General features: G+C 37.2%; 1 protein-coding gene across 6 annotated transcripts in view; it reads left to right on the plus strand.

Annotated features, from left to right (window-relative positions):
- The first annotated feature begins 378 nt into the window (after positions 1 to 378).
- LOC126372234 (myocyte-specific enhancer factor 2) overlaps positions 379 to 17,920 on the plus strand; it is a 97,306-nt gene continuing 79,764 nt past the window's right edge. For all 6 annotated transcript variants that reach the window (XM_050017912.1, XM_050017920.1, XM_050017929.1 and 3 more), the window contains exon 1: positions 379 to 585. The gene's annotated coding sequence lies outside the window, so the exon portion shown is untranslated. The remainder of the gene's footprint in view (positions 586 to 17,920) is intronic.

A 17,920-nucleotide genomic window follows, 5' to 3' on the forward strand; every position in this document is an offset into this window, starting at 1 on the left:
ATATTCACCTTCTCTGGCATATGCCCAACGATACGACTACGTGTTAAAGAAGGAATGTTCGATAGTATTTCCTGAAAGGTTTTCTTGCTTTGAGCTACAAACAAGCACTATTCATCATTCATGTACTTTTCCGTCGAAGATAATGAACTCATTATGCATATTTCATAGCGGAGTGATTTTCGTCGGAGCTCGCCGCCCGCAAAGCACACGCCCTGCTGAAGAAAGCTCTGTAGGGCGGGCGACTTCCTCACCCGTGGCGCCCCTTGCGGCGCGACGCGGAACTAAGTGGAACGCGGCCATTGGCCGGCGGGGGTGACGTCAGGCCGCATCCGACCAATGGGGGGGAGCGCGCTCGCGCCCGGCCGCAGTCCTCGTCGCCGCGCCTTCGTATGAGCCGTGTGTCGCTGCCGGCCCCCCGCGCCCCGCGCCGTCTCTCGCCCGCATTCTAGTTGTGGGTGTCGCGCCGTGCAGTCCTCGCGTGTGCCGCCGAACTCAGTGCGCCGTTTGTGAGTGCTATAGTTCCCGCCCGAGTGTCTGTGTGACGGAGATCCCGTAGCCCGCCGCAGAGGATGTTAACAGCGCACGGTGAGTGTTGCGACGAGACGACGGCCGCTTATCTCGAGCGGCGCCACGTGAACGCGCTCTATTTATAAAATGTAAACACGCCGCTAATTTGATTTGCGATGATATTGCGGTATTGCATCTTAAAAGCGAGAGTATGCGTCCTGCTCGAGCGATAGACCGCGCTCGGTCGCAAATTAGCAATAAAGACTCACGACGGCGGTCGAGATTGCCTAGTTCCTGTAAGACATGAACGTGCTAGTGCCGGTGGTGTTTATACTAATAATTCTATAAGGATTCTCGAGTGACTGTAACGAGCGCCTGGCAAAGTGGATTTGATCGGATAACCTTGGTTTGGTTCAGGGCTGGCGATAGCACGATAACGTGACCTTGGAGAGAAGTCTCGCGAACGCCGGCCGGCGCTGGAGGCGCGCTCACGGAAAATGTCCAGACAAACAACGATAATAGTGTCGCAAACACAATGATAATGCTGTTAATATAAGAGACTCGTGCAAGAAACCTAATAAAGAAATCTTTGTCGCTAAATGTCAAGTTACAGAATGTTTGTTTGACAGTAAATTTAAAACGCATTAGTTTTGAATCAGAGATAAAAGACTTACGAAACAGAAGACAACGAATTAAAGACACTTGTTTTGTTAATAATTTATAATCAGAAACAGAAAGGCAAAGCAAAAGGGATGAGCCTAGCAGTTTTGGATGCGTTTCAATTAAGAACAAGTGAGACTGTTTAAATGACTAATGAAACGATTGAATGAGTAATTCAAATGAACATAAACGTCATTGCCGCTGGCAAATACTGAGGTCAACAAGTTGAGGAAATTGCATTTGTTATACTACTCTTCCCCGTATTTACAACGCTAACCTAAATGAGACATGGAATTTTTATTATGTTACTTCTTCGGTTATTCCAGATACTTTTGTCCGCAAACTCGCTAAAAAGTTGCAACTTCTGCGACACCATTTTCCACTGGCCATAGTAGTTTTTTATATGTCAGTCCAGTCAGGTCTGTCCGGTTGAGATACCTCGATACGGTCAGGTTCGAGGCGTTGGTCCCACGCCTCGTTCCACTTACTTCCAACGACAACATGCTCACTGGACCCGAAAACAACCAAGTGATTTACGTCTCTACCATAAAAGATATAAGTTTCAAGTCAAACATGAACTTGCCAATATTCCAACAACGTAACAAATTGATAAACAATTCGATTATAATTCTATCCACATGTTTACTAAAGACTCCAATGAATTAGCATTTCAAGGTCCCCAAGACTCGTTACGAACTCAAAAAAACTAGCAGCAAAAACAAGACTACACAAAAATCAAGAAGATTTGGGATTCTCATTCGCACTTACGCACTAATGTCGAAGAGCTGTTGCCGTATGTGTACGATTGTGCTCTCTGTCTGGCACAGCGGTATTGCGTGGGTGGAAATGAGATGGAGGTAATTCGCAGCTAGCGAGCGAACCGGCCATGCGAGATGCTCAGCCGTATCATAAATATTAATCAGGCGCTGGTGTCAACAGCCACCGCGTAACGTGACACCGCCGCGATCCGCTGCTAGCCTGGTACTCTTGGCCGCCAGACGACACTACGCACGACAACACAATGGCAAGATTTTATCTAATTAATTTATAAACAAAACTTACATGTGATAATACACAGAAAGATGTTACATGCAAAAGTTTTTGTGCAAATATTGTAAACTCCAAGTTGACATCACTCTTATTGTCCTAGATATAGTTAGATACTTTAATTAAATATTGGTTTTCACTCAGAACAGTTCTCTGCAGCGAATCGCGATAAAATTATCGTGAAGGCACATCCGTTTACGCTTACGCATGCAGCCATGACCTGCCCTACAACTCTCAGTCTTTGATTGGTGAATGCAATGTGGTTTTATGGTTATCATACTTCGACCATTATATCAACCAGTCTTATTGTCGCATAAAAGTTAAGACCTGATTAAATGAAAATAAAAAGGAACCTGTTTAAAGATAAAAGGTTTTTTGTTATAAACGAAACAGATAATAATTTTGAAAATAAATGGGAGTTACTCAGCTAAAAGACAATGTTAACAGACATGCAGTTTAAAGATGAACTTACCATTGAAGACTAACAATTGAATCTAGTTGCCGACGGTAGGGAAGTATGTACGCCAAATGACTCCAATTAGGTTTTTATGATGAAATCCGGTACGAGCTAGAGATGAAAACGATTTTGTTACTACGGGAGCGCCGTTTACATTGGATTTACGGTTTATTCGCTGGGTTATTAAAACCTTATTTTTTGAGTAGTATTTATTGAAACTAACGAAGTCTTTTTGGGAAATATCGTAGGATCTGTTGTAACAAATGAAGACAAATAAACAAACAAACAGCACATTGGTAACAAAAAGTTTTATTTATTAAAAATATTTGCAACATAAAAAAATAATATCGGTAGTTTCTTGTTGACAGTTCTACGTAGGTACTACCGACCTTCGCAAATGACATTTTGCATACTAAAATTCTTGAAACAGGTTACGTTATGTCCTCTAAGCTGATGTTTTATGATTAACACGGCCACCATAGTAAGATTTATAATTAGAATTAATTATTTATTTCAACTGCTTCTTTAAAGAAAACTTCTGAAATAGCAAATTTCCCAGAAATCTGGGATCGAGATCGTTTGGATTTCCTTATGTAAAGAGGTCTAAAAATAAGGACGCTACATCACGAAATTAATGGAATCCAAACATTTCGTTTCCTAACCTATCAACGGTAGCAAATTCAGAGTTTTGTTACCATGCATCAATTAACAAGTCTGTAAACTCTTGTACTCTATTGTTCAGACTAATAAATGCTAATTTATGAAGTTAGCCATTAATGTTTTTCTCTTTCAAGTAAGTACCTAGGTATATTGTATGTACATTACATAATTTACACTTATTTTTTTTTTCATGCCTACTTTGTCTTGCTTACAATTTTACGCCTTTTTTACTGTCACATAATATATTATATTATATAGCTTGTAGAGTTATTAAACGCACATTCAGTCATCCCACCCAAGGCGCACCACCAAACCCTATTCTCAGTGTTATGCAGTGTGCGTCAACCTGCAGAAGGTGGCTGGAAGCGCCTGGATACGTAAGGCATATTCAGTATTCCCCAGTATTTACATAAATGATACAGCATTAAACTCAGACGCATCTATTGCTTTTAATATTATATAATAAAGGAGACGTGTACTTTAAACGTAATTAAAAACGAGTTAGTGCGCTGTGCTGAGGGCTTAAACATTATAAACGTTTAATTGCACTCGTCTACGTATTAAACCTGACGTGGATTCGACAAACGGATAGGATAATAAAAACTGAAGCTACTTTTGAAGATAGCGATTATAAAATTGAAAATTTAACAGAAAACAATAAGACGGTTTTAGATTAAGATTTTTAGATAATAGAAAGAGAAATGAAATTATATACACAATTTATAGTTTTACAATAAAGAGATGACAAACAAGTAGTACCCATTAACAGATATAATAATAAGAAAAAAGATACCTACGGAATATTTTCAATAAAAATGATAAATATTCTAAAAGAACCATTGAATTTTAATACGACATTAAAAACCAGTCTCTAAGAAGATTCTCATAGTACAGCAAAAATGTCTTTGAAAGGGAAAAATATAAAAGGAACATCCAATAAGAAACCTGCTCATGGTTGTCGATGCGGCGGCGCAGCGTTTTTGCCTCAGACACCGCGTGTGAGCACATCTGCGAAGTTTTTGCTTCTGTATGTGTGTTGTTTTTTTTCCTTTTTTTTCGTCCCAGCGCGGTTACTTCGCCTGCGAGTCTTGTCTTTTTTCATCAATATTGTACGTTTTATTACTAGTAAACACTTTTGTTTTAATGTTGAAACAGCCAGTGTTACTAACACTCACTTCTTTCAATACAGCTGTAAAATTAACATTCAGAAGGTCTTTATTATCTTTGAAATTTACGTCACAATCGTACAATCTGTTTAATATTTGTTTGATATTCATACGATTTGGTTTACAATATTAGCCATTACTTTAGTAAATTACTGGTTGGAGTAACGAAGCAGTCTTCTATTAAGGGATCAACAAAAATAATTGCAATACCGTTGTGCTTTTACGATATTAGTCAGTCTATAAGATCGACCATAAAATAAACGTTCAACCAGTTTTGCTATTAAATAAGTGTAAAAAAAATCTACATTTTTGTAAAGACTACCTATTTGAACAGATAAACGATATCGTGTAATTCAAAATTAATAACAATAGTTACAAATTAATGCTGTTTAAATTTAATAAAATAACAAATGTATTAAATTAACAAATAAACAAACACACTACAGGTGGATAAATAAAATGAAATAGAGGAAGTGGAAAACCAAGAAGACAATACATGAAACAAATTAAAGAGAAGGCGAACGTCATGTCTTTTAAACAAGTAAAATAATTAGTCTTTCATAGACAAGAATGGAGAATGCTACACTGACAAGAGCGTGGCTGTTTAATTAATGATGATGATACCTAAATATTAGAGACTAACAGTACATAACATGGGAGATGAACTGGTAACCACATAGAACTCAAAATGGCAAGTGTAACTTCAAGCCACCCTGATAGGGATAACGACTATGAGCTAATAACATACAAAGTACAATCATTTTAAGTCTTCAAAAGTGCAGGAAAAGGCATGTTAATATTCACTTTAGATAAGCAGTCCTTTGACAGCCTAAGTTCACTTGATTCTGTGCTCTAGGTCACGCTGAAAAGGCTTAATTTGGTTTGACAAGTGCAATGTCACTTGTAACGTTAGGACATGAAGTGATTCGTAATAAGAATCACGCGTTGTTGTGTTGCGTAACTTTGTATCATATATGTGTGCGTTTGTGAGGGTGTGTATGTGTGTGTGTAATGTATGGATCTAATAGTACGGTGAATTTTAAACGAGTCTACTATTGCTTTATGACTTATCTGAAGTTGTCTGTTCAGGTAATTAATTTTCCAGAAAATGTTTTTATTTTTATGTTTTTAGTATTCCTTACTTAATATTAATTACACATTTTTTTAGAGGAGCTCGGTGGCGCAGCGGTAAACGCGCTCGGTCTGCGATTGTTGAAGTTAAGCAACTTTCGCAAAGGCCGGTCATAGGATGGGTGACCACAAAAAAAAAGTTTTCATCTCGAGCTCCTCCGTGCTTCGGAAGGCACGTTAAGCCGTTGGTCCTGGCTGCATTAGCAGTCGTTAATAACCATCAATCCGCACTGGGCCCGCGTGATGGTTTAAGGCCCGATCTCCCTATCCATCCATAGGGAAGGCCCGTGCCCCAGCAGTGGGGACGTTAATGGGCTGATGATGATGTCACATTTTTTTATAAAGTAAAGAATTTTCAGTAGCTATGTAGCTTAATTAAAATTTGGAAAACGTATGTCGTCACAAAAATGTTGAATATATCAAAAATTTGATATGTATACATATGAACCTACAATAAATTCACACAAAATGGCGGCTCCCCTGGGTCGTATTTTTTTACATAGTAATTACTACTTAGTACACATTGGCAAGTTTTAACACCGTAATCTTAGGTCAGTGACCTTACATTTTTGATGTTCCATCAGCGTTACCTACTGTGCCAGATAATAAAACTTTTTTTACACTTTTTTACCAGAGTAATTTAACTACTTACAAAAAATAAACCCAATGTATGTTGCGTCTAATAAGTAGGCAGGTATAACAATATGTAGCTATAACAAATACATTCAGGCAAATATCTTATCTAATGGAATTTGTTATTAAAATCAATTTTGTCTGTGTTAGAATAGATGAATTGCACGAATTAATGTTTCTGGGCTACAAATAAAACTGGTCTTATTAGAAAATGTAGAGTCTATCTAACAATAGATTATAGTATCAAGACGTTTTCATCCAATTACTCGAGTGTTGCTTACTATAGAAATTTTATTTCCCCATTTGCCATGACATTCTGGTACACCTATAGTTTCCAACTAGTCAAATCAGTCACTTTTTACTAAACGTCTTTTTTTTTACGTGACTTATTGTAGATTTGGCGCAGATGGCATTAACTACTTGGCCGGACAAATGGGGAGCGCTGAAGGCTCTCACCCGGTAGTTTACTAAACGTCAAAAGACGAAATTACTATGGAATTTGTATGAAAAAGCAAATTGTGACGTCATAGAAAAACGTGACAAAATGTCGCACTTATTATATATTTTTATTGTAAAAAATCATAAGTTAGGGGGTGGAATTTTGTATGGAGTCTGCAATAGAAAGCTACAACTACAAGCTATACGGATTATTTTGTGACTAACAAAAAAGTCGGGCATATTTTTTTTCCGAAAACTGCTCCCAACTCCTACAAAGAAGCGGTGAAATTTTATATGGGACTTTACGCAGTTATCAAGGTAGGATGCTAAAAATTGGTACATTAGGAAAAGTTGTTACCCCGAATTTAAAAAAAAGCGGGCAAAAGCTATTGAGAAAATAATTAGTAAAGATTAAAGAATTAATTTAAACACTCTCAATAAAATATATCTGTTGACCAACTGTAGAATACAATATCACAATAGGTACATTATCATGGCTCTGGGTTTAGGATTCCCTTAACAATTTGATATTAGCTTGTCAAACTTTGCTACGATCATTATCCAAAACTGAATGAACGGAGTCCCGATATTTCTGAACAAAAATTCGTAATTTACCATAACTTCGCCGCCAGATGCTAAAGGGTGTCGTCTTCAGAGTCAAATTTCAATTAGTCTTTGAATACGACCCCTCTTCGGGCGCAAGGGAAAATCTATAATTTCTTCAGAATTTTCTAACGGCGATCTCAATATCGGCTCCGGTTGAGTTAACTTAATAGGGAGTCACTTTAAAGTCCGCTTCGGAATTACTCTTCCTTGTCTTCAGCTATGGGAATAACCTGGTATATTACCTTAAGTTAGAAGATCAGCCCTCTTTACCATAATTTATTTACTTACTTAAAAATACTCTGATAGTAACATAGTTTAGGCTTGAAAGCTCGAAACAGTTCTATTTATAAAAATTGGATTAAAAAGAACGCTACAAGTAAAAAAAAATGAAAATGGAATATTTAAATAAACGAAAAAAAAATATTGAAGGAAACCACGCGATCTGGCTGCAAATAAAAAGTAAATATTATGAAAATGGCGTTACGTAATCGAAAACATCTAGATCTATTTGGTGGAAAATAAGCGAAAACTCTTTTCGCATATTGTTTCTGACATGCCAGTATTGTGATAGATGTTCGAAATCTTCCATCCTTCCTTTTTGTGGTCCCAGAGCTATGATGCGTAGCCGTGATGGATGGCTGTTATCACTACTGATAACCTTCTCTTGTCTGTGTTCACCTTAGAGACTGTGTTCTACAAGAGTGAGCCCATTTTTTATGGCCATTATTTTTTAAGTGCTGCTAAGTATTAAATTTTTTTCTTGGATATTACCATGATTTTTAGATTTTTATCTCAGTTAAGTAGGTAAGTATCAAAAAATATATTCTTAAAAAGTTAGAAGTTTCTGGTCTTTAGGATATGAAACGTGTTTTTTTTTATTTCTATTAATTTTGCCGGACAACTGTAGAGTAGATATCCTACTTTTCTTATAGTATTTGTTACTTATAAAAATACTATTATTTTTACTTTAAAATTCGCAACGAAAACCGACAAGGTATAATTTATTCGTGCTTATCGACCGCATTAGGACCTGAAATCTTAAATAGAATCGAATTATTTTTGGCCCAAAATAAATTTAGACTGATAAATGTGATATTTATCGCCACGTGGTCGGTTTTAGGTAGCTACTTGAAACGATTCGCTATATTGAGGAAGCACAAAGCAACTTATTTATATGCAAATATATGTCAAAACAACATACGTAATTATCTGAAGGTTAATAGTACGAATAACCTCTATTTGCTACAGAATATAGCATAATATTTCGTGTGTTCATAAACAGGTTTTCCTGTACTACTTAATGCGTGTAATCGCAAACCTAGACACTTCAAGATGATAATAAAATGTATGTTACAACACGTATGTCGGGTATTGCATGTACGTACTAACTATAAAGTAGAAATTTTAGAATTAGTACAATTCTTGTAATTAAAACAAAAAATATATATAAAATAGATTTTTTAGGAGATTTTGAGTGCTATCGTTTAAAAAAGGAAATATTACGTTTTGATCACGGCTGTACCTGAAGTATTCTATGGGTAGTGAAAAAAAAACTGTAGATATGTATAATAAAAAAAATGATACGTTTGAAAATAAAATAAAATTATTAACTACAGAAAAAATCAAGTGGATATAAAGTCGTATCTAATCTAGTAAAGCCTACAAGATCCCACAGCTGGGCAAAGGCCTCCCCTTCCTCTTTCCATTTTTAGCGGTGTCATCATCAGGCGTCGTGGTAGACCTCGAAAGAGATGGCGCGTGACGACTTGGACGCTTGCCGAAGGGACTGTTTGGAATACACACAGGATAAAATCTTATAAGTATAAAAAATCTTATTTATATTTCTTACGTGAAAATATGACGGATTACTCAACTGTTACAATACAATACAATACACAGGCTCCGCTTACCAATCTGAAGACTTGACAGGTCCGGTTTTTTAAAGAAGCGACTGTCTGTCTGGCCTTCCAACCCGCAAAAGGAAATCCAGCCCAAAACCTTACGATGTTTTCCTTCACCGCTGAGTAGGTGATAATCAATTATGATCCATATATGAATTCGGAAACAAATTCGACCATCGTTGGTTTAGGCCCGTAGTGGATTCGAACCTGCGACCTCAAAGCGAGAGGCAAGCGTTTTACCAACTGAGCTACCACAGCTCACATGATAAACTCTTATAAGTATAAAATATATCTTTTGGATATTTCTTACGTGATAATATGACGGATTACTTAACTGTAACTGGTATATATTGTAAATACAATAAATCATTTAAAAAAACATGGATATTGATTTAACTGCAAAATTGACTTTCGAACGGCCTCGAGGTGGCCTTATTAAAACCATAATTATTTCAAAAAGTTGTTCTGTCCAATTGAGGGGATTATTTTTCTTTTTTGTCAGTTTTAACAAAATATTATTATAATGTATTTACGTGGTAAAGTTTTAAAAAATAATAATTTTTATCTTCATTTTTAATTTGAATCTATCACGCATTGTAGAATACACTTATGCAGATATTTAAGCTTAAATATACTGTATATTAAATAATGTATATTAAATGTTCTGTTAAAACATTGTTACTACATACTACTTAGCTACATTTTACATAATTGGCGAGAAGAGGGTGCCCTGGTTGTATATAAAAAAGATCCTATTTATTTTATCTTTTGTGCTGGCCTAGACTTCAGCCAAGTAGTTAATGCCATTTGTGGCAAATCTACAACAAGTCACGTCAAAAAGAAAGAAAAAATCTGGACTGGGCAGCGGGTATAAACAAAACACGATCAGCTGCTTGTCTTCCCGGGCACGCTTTAAAAAAGAAAAAGAGATTGTGTCCTTTCTAACACGTACGATATACCAGAGATTCTTAAAGTGGCACCTAGGGGTTCCGTAGAAAAGTCATCAGGATTTCGCAAAAAACATTTATTTTTGCCTTTACATAACACTTACAAAGATCAAATACTTTGATTTGTAATCATCCAAACTGAAACTCAAAAATCACTTTATTCAGTAGGTAACATTGTAACAATTTGGTCGTACGAGTACGTCTCATCTGCCTAAAACTACTGCAGCTTCTCAACCTGTGTAGCCACAAGAAAATCCTCGGCATAATACTGGTACATCCAAAGACAGGGTGAGCCCAAGATCGGGATATATGGAGGAAAGATAGAGACATTTGCCCTGCAGTGGGATGATTCGGGCTAGTTATAGTTGTAGTTGGGAACCTCTGCTGATAGACCGTCATTTATGGACGATGGAGATTGGTCTTAAGCATCTTAGAACTTCGTGTCAAGAGTGGCTGCAGATTATCGCATTACGTTGCTCACATTATTAGAGATTCTCTCTTCTTCTAATCTTTTTATCACCTTTTAGGATGTAGAGCTCGAATAACAGATTTCCACTCCTCACGATCTTCTGCAGCCGGCATGACGTGCCGAGTTTTCAATTCCCGGTCAACCGAGCCGAACCGAATCGAGCGTTGTTAGGAATTACGGGCTTGAGTTTATGCATCAAAAGTCACGTTTAAATTGTTTCATGGAACTTTAAATAGTTTAAGTTTAAATAGACGGCCTCTGTGGTCCAGTGGTTTAGCGTTGGGCTCACGATCCCGAGGTCCCGGGTTCGTATCCCGGTGGGGACATATCACAAAAATCACTTTTTGTTACCTAGTTAGGTCAGAACATTACAGGCTGATCACCTGATTCTCCGAAAGTAAGATGACTACTGATCGGAGAAGATCGGTTACTATTTATTGATGTAAGTGAGTCATCGTTACATGAGCCATGTCAGGGGCCTTTGGCGGCTCAAAAATAACCCTGAGGGTTGCTGAGGTTGGTAATCCACCTCACAACCCACACGATAGAAGAAGTTTATATAGCTGGCGAGGAGTGTGTGTAAATACTATACACCTTTGCCTACTCTTCAGGGAAACAGGCGTGATGCTATGGTATGTGTTGTTAAGTTGTCAAACTAGTGGTAACATATAATTAGACACGCCAAGAATCGTGATCGAAATGATAAAGTAAACTGTAACGACTTCGTATTTGTGTTTCTTATTCATTAAAGATCTTGTCGGCTATCGTAACTAATGACTCCATATCAAATATTGACTGTTTTGCTATTGCATTACGTCATGCGAAGGTTGGACACTTAGAAATGTGGACGTTGTAGAGCTATTCATAAAGATGGATGTCCTTTTATTTAAGTAGGTATTTTCCAGTATCCAATTCAGGTACTACTATAATATGTATTTTTAACCTAAACTCACCCCGGACACTTCATACAAAACAACCTCGTTTTACACGAACACTACACATTGACATTATCGTACACGCGCATCTGTATGTGTGACGTCTGACACCATACGATTCAAGTCTAAATTATGTTCGACGGGGGGCGAGGTAAACATAGCTCAGACGCTGGTGGGGAGCGGAGAGTTGCCGTTCTTTACGTAGTATTATTCCTTATTCTATGACTTAACATAACGTCACCGCGGCGAGAGCGAATAAGAAAGAATGACATAGGTATGTTGTTCTTTTTCGCACTTAAGATTATACTTAAATCAACAAATTAACTTCTTTTTTCAAATCGATGACTATCATTTAAAATAGACCTATATTTTGTCAGCCCCATACGTTGCCACGACATCAGCACGGACGGAAGCGCTCATCGGGTCCTCCAGTGAGCAAACAAATTAACTAATTTTAAAATTCAAAAATATAATTTTACATAATAATCGTAAAATCGCATCCTGTCGTAACATTATATGAGTTGAAATTCAATAACAAGGCTCATCGCGGAATAAAATTAAATAAATTATTATTTAAATAAATAATGACTACAAACAAATGAATAACAAGAGCATTGAGCTTAGTAATCAAATGCAATAATGCGAGTACCAGGGTAACAGAAATTTCCTAAGGTTAAGCAAATATTGGTACGGTGATAACCTTTTATTGTTTTATGTGCCTAGTGTTTGTTTATATATTGCAATTTACGTTTCCTTGGTACAGGTACCTAGATGGAATTCACGCCCGCTACCTTTCAGGGTGGTTGAGCTACTAAATTACTAGAAAACCACTTGTACCTATCGACGTTCTAAGACAGACACACATTAAATAAAGTAGCATTAGGAAATGAAATATCTTCATTGTATCCAGTTCCCAATTAATTGTACAAAATCCCTTTAAAGATCATACGTACTTAGAATATAATCAGCGAACAAAAAGCCTTCAAATATTAGATCAAGACTAAACACACATCATTATACAATAAAGACATGGAAATCAAAATCCTCTGTGGGCGTTAGGATCCGAATGAATGAACAGCTTCGGGCATTTTCGGCGACGTTCGGGTGTTTCCGGCCCAAGGTCACGAGAGGGGGGGCGACCCCATTTGTAGGCAATCGATGGGTTCGCCCTAGAAACACCCCCTATTTCAGGGTGTTGGTCGACTGTGCGTTTTCAATGTCAAGTGATTCACGTCGCGAGTTTTCGTGGTTATTACCCGTTTCCGTGTCTACCCATTGTTATGATTTAGCATGAAACAACCCCTTTGTGATTTGTCATTACGTTTTTGAACGTACACTTGGCCGGTGCGGTTGAAAACAGTTCCCGGCCTAGTAGTAAATGCCATAGGCGGCAAATCTACAACAAGTGACGTCAAAAAATAAAATCAAATATATGTTTTTGAACATAAACCTTGGCCGGTTTGGTTGGAAACGGTTCCTGGCTAAATAGGTAATACCATATGCGGCTAATGTACAATTATGTATATTTTTGAAACGTATGGCTGTTTCGGTCGGAAACGGTTGATAAATCCAGTTGCCAAAGTGTGTTAACTTAAAACTATTTAGCTAGGCACTTTTATTTTCTAAATATTTTGTGGCAGTCGCTGAAAATGTCCATTGCATCTTTTTTAAGTTATTTGAATTTATTAGTACGTTAAAATGTCCGTCTGATGAGCCATACATTTTTTACGACATTTTATGACTCTTGTGGGTTGAAGTAGGCCCCAGAGGACCTTGTTATCTCTTATATGAGTAGAAAGATAATTATTGAGTTCAATATTTTTTATTTTCCATTATTCTCATGGAAATCTCGAGTTGGGTGAGGCATAACTTATAACCGGATTTGCTCTTAGGGGTTAGCCAAGTGGCATAAAAAGTATGACTTTCGACAATGACAATGAAAAAACGCGCGTTTGGGCCTTTCTATCCTCTTTCTTCCATTCCGTGGAAAATTCATTATCAATCGGTAGGTTTTTAATATGCCCGAAAAGACAGCAGAGAAGCAGTTGAATGCGTTCTGTACAGTCCGCTCCAAGTCCACCATAGACGCGGCATAGAAACCTATCATCGCTTATCAATACAGTAATAGGGCAGTATTGCAGCTACTCCCACGCAAGGAGTGTTTAAAGGAAATTACTTAAGTACACATTCTGCAGCACTTAGTACGTAAATTACTACATAGTTGACGAAAGTCTTTTACTAACGTTTTATGTTACTGGTAAGCTAATGAGCTGTACTGTAATACATTGAAGTGTATTTGATTGATAGGCGTGCAAGTTGCCTTGGAATATTTTATTGTTGTGTGATCAAGAAAAAATGGTTTCCTTGAGACTAGGGTTACCATTCGTCTAGATTTATATGGACATATGCATGCAAAATGCGAAATATTATACGTAACTCGTGGTCTTAATCTCTATCGAGGTTGGCGCAAGTTATTGTTTTGATCATAAGTTTGATAACAGCCTCCGTGGTCTAGTGGTTGAGCGTTGATACTAACCAAAAGGTTGGTCATCCACCTCATAATTCACACGATAGAGTAAAAGATGAAGAGATAAGTTACCAATCTATTGCGTCAGGAAAATTTCACTTTAGGTCGACTTTTACAATGTGGCTGCGAAGCTGATTGTAATGAATGCTGTTTCTTTTAACCCTCAGTCCATAAAAATAATTAAAGCTGATTCAATATCCAAAGTACTATCATTCATCATCATCAGCCCATTAACGTCCCCACTGTTGAGGCACAGGCCTTCCCTATGGATGGATAGGGAGATCGGGCCTTAAACCGTCACGCGGGCCCAGTGCGGATTGACGGTTATTAACGACTGTTAATGCAGCCGGGACTAACGGCTTAACGTGCCTTCCGAAGCACGGAGGAGCTCGAGATGAAAACTTTTTTTTGTGGTCACCTATCCTATGACCGGCCTTTGCGAAAGTTGCTTAACTTCAACAATAGCAGACCGAGCGTGTTTACCGCTGCGCCACTGAGCTCCTCACTATCATTATCGACCTGAAAAGAAGACCAAAGTACAGATAGCGAGGGATCAAACAAGCTACTCGGGTTGACGTAAAATGAATGTAAAATAATGTCAGTCAGAATAATATTTCGGCAGCTTATCTCTGCCTACTTCCGAGCACAATCTATAGATAAAGATAATAGTTTTATCTTTTATCGTTTATCTACCTCACGCCGCTATGGAGCTTCGCGTATTTGTATCTGTGATGTAACTTTGTGTATTTAGAAATTATAATTTTCAGAATATTCGTTTATTGGCGAAGAGCGAAGGTTATCGGTGAACGAAATTGTTTGGTATTATATATAATTTTATGCACGAATATATCAACAGGATCACGCCAGAAAAATACAATTTACAGCGTTACTTATTTGAACATACATACATACTCTCACGCCTATTTCCCACCCGGATAAGCAGAGACTATAGAATTCCATTTGCTTCGATCCTGACACACTTCTCTTGCTTCCTCCACATTCATCAATCGTTTCATACACGCACGCCGGTTCAGAGTAGATCGTACTAAACCTTTTCTAAGGACATCTCTAATATCTCCATATGTTTTCTTATTTGAAAAATATCTTTATATTGATTTGCAACAAAACGTATTAATACACAGTCTGGCTTTATGACGGAATGGACTCATATTAGAGTTGGCATAGTCTCAGATACATAAAATTAAAAAATAAAATCAGAGGACGAGTGCATCTTTTATCTTTGTTTTTTCTCAATGATGACCCTTGTTATTATACCCAGGTACCTACAATTACGTCTTCTGCTCATTATTATTCTAATCAAAATAAAGAGAAGCAATATATGTTGCAACATAAATCAATAATTTTTAAATATTATGTTTCTGCCATTTACATTGCATTTTTGAATACTTATGTACCGCAGCAATAAAAAAATAGGTAATTTTCATATGAAAACTGCACAACGCCATCTATATTGTTTTCGGGGAATGTAGCCTGGAAAGGCCCTCATTAAAAAGCGCAAAAGTTTTGTAAAAAGAGTTTCATTACCTAGTTTTTAGGCAGATAATATCAAAGTACAAGAAATAACAATTTGAAAAAAGAATCAGCCAGTATCCTTTCTATTAAAGAGTTTTTACAACAGGAACATAATTAATTAACTAATTTATTATTATTTTTTTACTATTTTATTTTATTTTCATTAATTAATTTATTTTTTTCATTAAATGTTCTCCAACCGAGACTGTTCCTGTTGTAAAAACTGTTGAGGACTTAGATTGTAGAGGACTTAGTACCGACTAGACCGGAGATAAAATGCATTTACCTACCGTCCTTAAACTAAACCTCATGTAGGTATAATGACAATAGACAGTAGCACTATCCCTGATCAAATCTTGAAAGTTTCTTCCAGAGTTATCTAAGGTACTTACCCTACCTGCGTGTAAGTGACACTAACATAATTATAAGTTTGAACCTCGATCGCGGTGCGTCCTACTTTTCCTTAAGAGCTCCGCAATCTTGCGACTTCCTCATTACGCTGAATACAGAAGGAAATTCCTGGTAGATGTGCCTTCAATCTATATTGGCTCGGTGTAAATAACTCTATAGAAATTTCTATTTACTCATACAGTATAGTGTGTCGATAAGGATATAAAAAGAAAGTAACGTTTATTATAAAGGGACAACGGAACTTATATACATTCATACATAAACAGCCTATATACGTCCCACTGCTGGGCACAGGCCTCCCCTCAATCAACCGCAGGGGGTATGGAGCATACTCCACCACGCTGCTCCAATGCGGGTGTTTTTACGGCTAATAGCCTGGAGCAACGGCTTAACGTGCCCTCCGAAGCACGGAATCATCTTACTTTTTCGGACAATCAGGTGATTCAAGCCTGAAAAGTCCTTACCAAACAAAGGACAGTCTCGCAAAGTGATTTCGACAATGTCCCCATCGGGAATCGAATGCGGACCTCCATATCGTGAGCCTAACGCTCTAACCACTAGACCACAGAGGCTGTTACAAACAACTTATATAAGAGAGTACAAATAAATAGACAGTAAACATTAAGGCAAATTGTAATTGAGTGTATGGACTGGTCAACAATGGTGGTGGTGTCCTTTATAAAAGGGCCTCACTCAGCATAAGCCGCGGCGCGAGGCACTACGCTGGTATTCTGTGGACCCTGCTATGTGAGGCACGGAAATAGAGGCTTCCACAAATACAAAAACGACTATGAATACATCTCAATGCCACTTTAACAGTACGTACGATAAGCTGCAAAAGTCCAATCAGTTTCTTGCAAAGTAATAAATTTCACTTAAAACCTGTAATATAGCAAAAACACATACAAAAACATATTTTTTCAATTTTGACAACTAATGGTTCCAATTTCACCACTGTTTACAAATCATTCGCTGGTCTCAGTGACTGAACTTTTGCTCTTTGATTGTACAGTGCAATGATTATCAGGCCCCATACATATTTTCCAGATGATTTATTCAGTGTCTAGGAGACACTTTTTTCATGCAATGCAAAGATCGTGATAGGTATTTAATATAACAAAAGTAGTTAATGTGAAATATTGTTAAAGAAATTATCCTAAAAGGTAATAAATATTACCGGGTGAGAACCCTCAGCGCCCCCCATTTGTCCGGCCATGTCTAAAATCTACAATAAATCACGTTAAAAAAAGTAGAGACATTATTTTGTCAATGTATATATTTTCTGTCTATTAATGAAAAAATTTCGAGTTGATAAGTTGGTTAATAATTATGATGATTTGACGACTCCAATCACCAATGACATGGTAGATAAATAAAAAAAAACTTTCTTTTTTAATTTTTCGATATTTCGTGCAACCTCGAACACCAATTATTAACCGCTCACGTGCTTAATTATCATTCAGCTACACTTGACATACGACACGGTTTTAACAAATCATCTGGATAACGCAATTAATTTCAATATTCGCGATTGACGGCTAAATGTCGCGTAAGAGAACACTTCCTACTTCGGCCGTGTAAACCGTTGCGAAACCATCGCACGCGCATTGTCTACTTCCTCGCGACTTAACCTTGACTGTTGCGCGGCCTTAACAGGCTAGTATGATAGAAAAAATCTTCTTACTTAGTTGCCTTTACGGTTTTTTCTTGTTCAGTGGTTGATGATAGAAAATAAGTGAAAAAAGTTATGTCTCAATATGTAGTTAGCAAGTTTTTCCTTCTCTTCTAAGTGCCTGTTAATCGGTTTGAACATGTTTGTGTTTTGTTAGAGTATCTATTTACAGGAATAAGGGATCAATCTAATAATACCCACTCTACATAATCGGTGATTA

This window comes from Pectinophora gossypiella, chromosome 2 (genome assembly GCF_024362695.1).
Source record: "Pectinophora gossypiella chromosome 2, ilPecGoss1.1, whole genome shotgun sequence".
Classification (NCBI taxonomy): Eukaryota; Metazoa; Arthropoda; class Insecta; order Lepidoptera; family Gelechiidae; genus Pectinophora; species Pectinophora gossypiella.